This window comes from Notamacropus eugenii, chromosome 5 (assembly GCF_028372415.1).
Source record: "Notamacropus eugenii isolate mMacEug1 chromosome 5, mMacEug1.pri_v2, whole genome shotgun sequence".
Lineage (NCBI taxonomy): Eukaryota > Metazoa > Chordata > Mammalia > Diprotodontia > Macropodidae > Notamacropus > Notamacropus eugenii.
In genome coordinates, this window is record NC_092876.1 from 42,856,831 (window position 1) to 42,864,226 (window position 7,396).

Sequence of the window (7,396 nt, forward strand, 5' to 3'; positions counted from 1 at the left end):
GATTGATTGGGTGTGAAGGCTGTAGGCAGATCTCAGGGTTCTGGCAGTGTATAGGCATATAGAGAGAAGCTCATTTATCCATAAGAGACAAAACAAGCTCTCATTTTCCCCTGTCCTTCTTTCTTCCTTCCCTGGTGGATTCAGGGTCAAAGAAGTCTGTTTTCAGATGCTCAGGCATCTCAAAGGACTGTCTGGGTATCAGACTCTCGCTACCATCTATTACATGTGGGTTTTGGATAACCAAGCGAGATGCCTTGCCTCTGTCTCATTAACTAGATCCTCATACTTTTCTGCACTGGTATATTAAGGCTGCCCAATGTGTTTGCTTGACTTATTGGAAAATACCATACTTTGCTGAGATCAGCAGAATTCCATCAGACATCTCTCAGGAAGTGACTCTGATACTCTACAAAGGCATTCCCTGTAACGGACACACATTAAGCTCATAAATGAGATTTTGATCTGGAATAGGCCTAGGAGTGCTTATGGTTTAACCTTATCCATTTCCAGTTGAGAAAACTGAATTCCAGTGAGGAAAAATGACTTGTCTAACATCATAAAAATAGAATAAGATACTAACCCACTTAATTCCTTCTACCAGGGATTCTTAACCTTTTTTTTGTATCATTAACACCTTTGGTAGTGTGGTAAACCCTTCTCAGAATCATATTTTTAAAAGTAGAAAATAAAATGCATAGGATCATAAAGGAAATAAAGTATATATCTAATTATATAATATCCACTTCATTTATACCTAAGGATTTCAATAATACTAAAGTGTAGATTGCAGGCCATAGACACTAATTCAGTATATGTAATTTTTGTCCACATTTTTCCATAAATCATTCATAGATATCTACCACAACATGTGAAAGACTTCCCTCTGGCTCTTTTAAAATTTCATGGATACCAATATAATGCTTGGTTGTATAACTGAGAGACAGAGTAGTATGGTGTGATGATGCCAAACTCAACTAGAAATGGGACAACTAAACTATAATAAGAATCCTTGTTGCTACATGTTAACTTAGAAAACTACAAATTAGCATTATCTATGTCCTGTGGTGTTTTTATTTATTTGATAAGACTTTCCAATTATTTTTAAACTGGTTCCTGCTGGACTTGGGAATGCTGTGGAACAAACTAGGAGTGTGTTTAACATGTGCAGTGGAGTGGCTGGGTCACTAAACCTGTAGTATTGAAGACCTGTATTCTAAATCCCACCTCATATACTTACTAATTATGTGACTCTGGACAAGTCACTTTGTGTCTCAATATCTACACTTGAAAAGTGATGAGGATGTACTGGATAGTGTCTAAACTCTCTTTTAGCACTAAATGTAACAACTTATGATCTCTCACATTCACTACATGGACAGCATACCTTCTTTTCCCATGCCTTTTCTCCTTGATGAAGAAGTCTTTGATGTCATCTCCTGCATTCAAACTATCACTGGTAATATGTGGTAAACTATTTTTACTATCCTTCTTTCCATTACTCTTTGGATCATCTACAACTTTGATTCACAGAATAGCAATTCAAAATTAAAAAAGAAATGTTTTTTGAATGCACCATGACTTTATGTCATATAATGATCCTGTGCAAATATATATATGCATATATATACATATATACATATATGTATATATATATACGCACACGTATATGACTAAAAACCCTTAATTATTTGGAAGTTTAGTTAACAAAACGTCTCAGTTAACAAAGATCTTTTTGAAACTACATGTTTACGCTAAGAATTGGACTTAATTCAATAAATATTAAACAGCTATGTTTATTAAGCAACATTTATTAATCACCTATATTACAGACACTATGCTAAGCACCAGGGATACAAATAAGAAAAAGAAAGACAGTCCTGCCCTCAAGGAGCTTATAGTTTAGTGAGGGAAGAAAACACCAAAAAGGAAGCTTGAAAGAGGCCTAGACAAAAAAAAAAAAAAAACAGGAAATGGGAAGAGGGGGCAACTCATTTTGTGGAGCTGAAACCAGGCAGAACTACAGATGGAAAGTGGAGTGCATTGAAAAGTCCAGATGCTACTGTTTGTAGAGGGAAACTTTGGAAGGAGTTTAGTCCTTCATTCTCAAGTCCTCAAGCAGAGGGGTGAGAAGGCTAAGGGAAGTAAGAAGGGGTATGAGCATTGAAGGCTGAGTTAGTAGTATGGTGAAGAGATTTGCAGTGATCAATGGATTTAGCCCAATCTCACTTACCTGTATAGTGCCATTTAACCTCTCAGATTCTCACTTTCTGCATTTACTAAAATATAATAATAACTATTGTAATTGTTATCATTGCTGTTATTAATACTACCCACCTTACAGGGTAGTTATAATGACTAAATGTTGATAAGATGCAGAAAATCCAAAATGTGGCATTATTTTCATTGCAGGAATGTGAATCACAGATTTTATTTAATTACAAGAAATCTCAGTGCTACCCTCTAGACCAACCCATGCCTGAAAAAGCAGTCCAGCAGAACTAACCAGTGATTAACCAGCTTCAGCTTCCATTCCTTCACTGATCCGAAATTAGCCCATCCCATTTCCTAGTGACTCTAAGTATGAGGCAGTTTCCTTCCTTACACCCAACCTAAAGCAGTTGCTTTGCCACTTCTAGCCATTGTTCCTAGTTCTGCCTTCTGAGACCAAGTAGAACAAAGCTAAAAGAGTCACTATCTGGCACCAGCCCATCTTCTCATTTCCATTTACACATCACTGACTGCCTCTCTCCTTTGATGTCCCATTGGCAACCCAAATCCAACATGCCTCAAGTGAAACATATTATTCATCATCTCCCTCTTCCCCTTCCCAACATAGCTATTTCTGTTGAGGTTGTTACCATCCTGATAGTCAGCCAAGACATAACTTCATATCCTTCCTTGACACCTTCCCCTCCCTTACTCCAGAAATCTAATAAATTGACAAGTCTTGTTGATGCTATCATCACTTCCCTCACATCTGTTCTCTTTCATCTTCGCACATAGCCACAACCTTAGTTCAGGATGATGTGATGCAATCAAATAAGCCTTTATTAAGTTCTCATTATATATACTAAGGATATAAGGACAAAGCTTCTTTTCTGGCCTTTTGGAACAACTTCCTAGGTCTCAAACCTCTGTTTTCTGTAATCCATCCCATACACAAGCAGCCAAAATGTATTTCTAAGGGATGACTGACCTCTTCAAAACCACTTCACTCTTCAAAATCATGCAATGCTTCCCTTATGTCTCTAGGCTAAAAAATGTAAAATCCATGCTCTCATTTAAAAATGTATCTTTCCAGCATCATTTTGCATTATTTCTTTTCCATTAGAATTCCATTTGATTGTCTTAGGAAGATTCTAAAGATCAACTGGCAAGAGACAGTAGTGAACACTAAGGTCCCCTCTCAAGCATTCAAACATGACTGCACAGAGTGCTTCTCTAATGGGCTGGCCACATTATCTGAATGCAAAACATACATTTACCTAAAAGATTATTTTATGAAAACCTTTCACAAGGCAAACACACAAAAGTCAGAAGAAGTGGTACAAGGACACTGTCAAGGTCTCTCTGAAGAGTTTTATCCTCAATTTTGAAACATGGGAGATACTGACATAGAATCACCTAGCATGCCATACCTGCATCAAAGATGGTCCTGTGCCCTACTAGCAAAGCGCAGTAGCCCTAGCACAAAGAAAAGGTGAGATGTGCAAAGTTAGACACAGCTCCACTCCAAACCTGCAAGTAGCCTGTTTTTGCCTGACCTGTGGTAGAACCTTCTGAGCATATATTGATCTGATCAGTTGCAGTTGGACACAATGTACCTTGACCACAACATAGCAATATTTTTTTGGTCCTCGTCAAGAACAAAGGACAACAATCAATCAATCAATCCATTATAGAGGGAGTTCTTTGAGGGCATGACCAGTTTCAGCTTAGTCTTTGTATCCCCATCACTTAGGGATATACCTGGTCCCACAGAGTAGATCATCTCTGAATTCATCATCCATCTCCTACCTTCATGCATTTGCATATGGTATCTACCATACCAGGAACAGACTTCCTTCTCATTTCTGCTGCTCATAATCCTTATTGGATTGGAGATCAATACCTACTGAAACATAACAGATTTCCAAATATTCCTCTCTTCAATCCTTTGAGGATAGATCTAGATTGGGACTAAAAGGTTAGCCTCTATCCCACCCTAATGGAGAAGAGAGGGAAGAGACTTCATAAAAAGAGAGAGACCTGAGATCATGGAGCCAGCATGACATAGGTTTAAGTACAAGGCACATTGGAGAAAAATTGGAGAACTCCTGAATCCTCTAGTATGAGTGAAAGCAGTGTTATATGAGACTGAGGACTGAGATCCTGGGAAAAGCATCTTTGGAGATCAGGAGTGGAGGAGTAAGTGATTGGGATAGCAGATGCCATGAGGCACAATAACCGGGGGGAGGACAATACCATTAGTGGGACCATTAGGAGAAGACTCTGAAGACCTAAAGTATGCCCGGGCCAAATGCAAATATTATTTCATCAAAGGGAAAGATTCAAGATAGAGATGGTCATTCTCCACTTTTTTATCATTGCAGGTGGTTTTCCTGGGTGGGGGGCATTAAGACTTTAATGATTTTCATTTCTTTTATAATGTCACCAAAATAGTTGGCAACATGAATCCAGATGAGTCCTAGACACAATTGTGAGTAAATTGAAATTAATAAGACTTAGATGGTCACTTCATGCAATTCCTTTCACTTTTTTTTCTTTTTGGGTAGGTTTGAGAGGAAAAACTTTCTTTCCAACTTCATTTAAAAAAGCTGACCAAAGTCAAATCCATAACCCAGTAGAGGAGCTAAGAAAGACAGGTGCTGTCCATATGAAAGGAATAAGCCAGAAAGAGATAGTCACTATCCTTGCTCAACATACCAATATCTGCTTCAATCCAATAGCTAGACACAGAATTTCCTTCAAGAACCAGTTTCTACAGTCCACCTCCTCCATAAAATCTTTGCAGTTCCCCACTTGTTTACATTCTTTTCTTGAAATTATTTTGAATTTCGTTATCTGTATACCTGTTTTTCTTCCAGCAGAATGTAAATTTTTGTGAGATTGGAGACAATTTCTTCTTTATTTTTGTATCGCTATCATCTAGCACAGTGTCTAGCACATAGGAACTGTATAACAAATGATTGTTGTATTGAATTTTAAAAAGTTAGTTGTTTTTTCTTCCCCCAGAACCCAAATACAGTGTCAGTGGTGATGCTGATGAGAAATGAGGCACTTTCATCTGTAAATCTAGCACATATCCCTTTTTTTCCCCAGGTCTGTCATTACAATTAACTGTTCCTACAATACTCATCCTGATGAACAGGCATTCAATGGAGAATTAACCAAATTTCCTTTTGCAATGATGCATTTTCATAAAACATTTAATGTTTAAATTTGCATCAATTCCTTAAAATGATTGCTTTTTCTAAAAGATGTCTTCATGAGAACAATTCTTAATTAAAGGTTCAACAACTATATAATTGGCTCATTTTAATTACTCCTTGACTTTACCCCATCATTTTTATCAGCTGCATAGTTTTCTCACTCTTTGGACTGTTCCCCCAGACTTAGAATTGAGATAAAAGTACTATGATGAGCAATGGGAAAATCATTCAAAATACAGGGATGTCAAGGCTATTGCATAGGGCTTACATGGAAAAAGCTGATGATGAGGCAAATGGAGGTTTGTTCTGAACTCAGTTCTTTCACCTTACATTCTGACAACCAAACATCATGGAGTAGATCAAGTCTTCCAGGAAATCTTCAATCTTTCACTCACTCTTCCAGTAATTCATTCATTTTATTAATTCAACAAAAAACGACTGTGCCCTTACCATGCTCTCGGGCCATTTTGAGGTGTATGAGGCATACAAAAGCATAAATTCAGCCCCACAAAAGGTGGCTATTGCAATCTCTTAGAGGAACAAAGAACCTGGAAAGGAGAAGGTTTATAGAGAAGATGATAGCTGTGTTCAAGGCAACTAAAATGTGTACTTAATGGAGTACTGCATTTGGAGTCAGTAAGATATGAGTTATAAACTTGCCTGAGGCACTAGTCACAACTTCTCTTTGCAGTAGTTTTCTCATCTGTAAAATATTGCAATAATGACATCTCCCTCAAAGGATCATTCTGAGCACCAAAGAGATAATACACAAAATACTTTGTAAACTTTAAAGTGATATATAAATTCTAGCTGTGCACCTTAGCATTATCATCATCATCATCATCAAAGTCTGGATAGGTGTGTTATACAGAAGATTAAACTTTTGCTTGGACCTAGAGGATAAAACTAAGAAATGAGAAGTAATGAATAGAAGTTGTAGAGGACAAATTTAGCCTTAATATAAGAGAAAACTTCCTAATAATCACAGCGATCCCAAAGAATGGTTAGTCTTGAGAATGGCAAGTTGCCCATCATTGGAAATTATCCATCTGTAATGCCAATGTAACATTCATAACAGCTGCTATAAATATACATGCTAATTTCCAGGGTTGAACCCCAAAATATAATAAGCTCTCTTCATTCAAGAATAAACATTTATATGGAATATCACTATTGAGATACCAAAACGCAAAACTTAATCAAGTCACAAAAATATTTGTAAACATCACTAATACACAGAGCACCAACAACCTAAACATTCTTTCCATCCAAACTCCCCTCAAAGAAGCCTCCTGAAAGCAAATCCCACTAGACAAGTTCCTCCATTTTCCACTTCCTCTCCTGCCAAGCAATATTATATATGTGGCTTTCAATCAAAGACTTGGCACCTGATTGGCTTAGTGCCAAAAAGCTTGAAAATCTACATTCTTCAGCATTTAATTGGAGAGGCGTAGAAGTTCTCCTGGTCCAGAGGCTGATTGTCTCTGTCTCAGGGCTCTGTCACAGATGTGAACTGGACTGGAGGTCAAAACAGTAAGACATCCATGATTGAAATACCTGTGTACCTTTAGACCTGGGAAAACGGCTCATGTTCCATGGGAGAAAAGGAGCACATGTGGTCACATAGGTTTATTAATGAACAGGGAAGATCTTATATTCTTATATTCCATTAACCCTACACCATCAAAGGCTGGATGATCAATTCTTGGGAAGGAGATTATTGTTTAGATATGGCTTGAACTACATTACATGGTCATTGACATTACTTCTAAGTCTGAAAACCCATTAAGCTATGATCTATAGTTTTTAAAACTTATGTTTCAAACATGAATGACAGAACAGAAGTGCCAGTGAGTTTTACTTATTCTTCAAAGACTGGGAATAATCAAAGAATCTAAGAATCTAATATTTGCAAGGAACCCAAGCTATTATCTAGTCCAAGCTGTACCTGAAAATGAATCCCC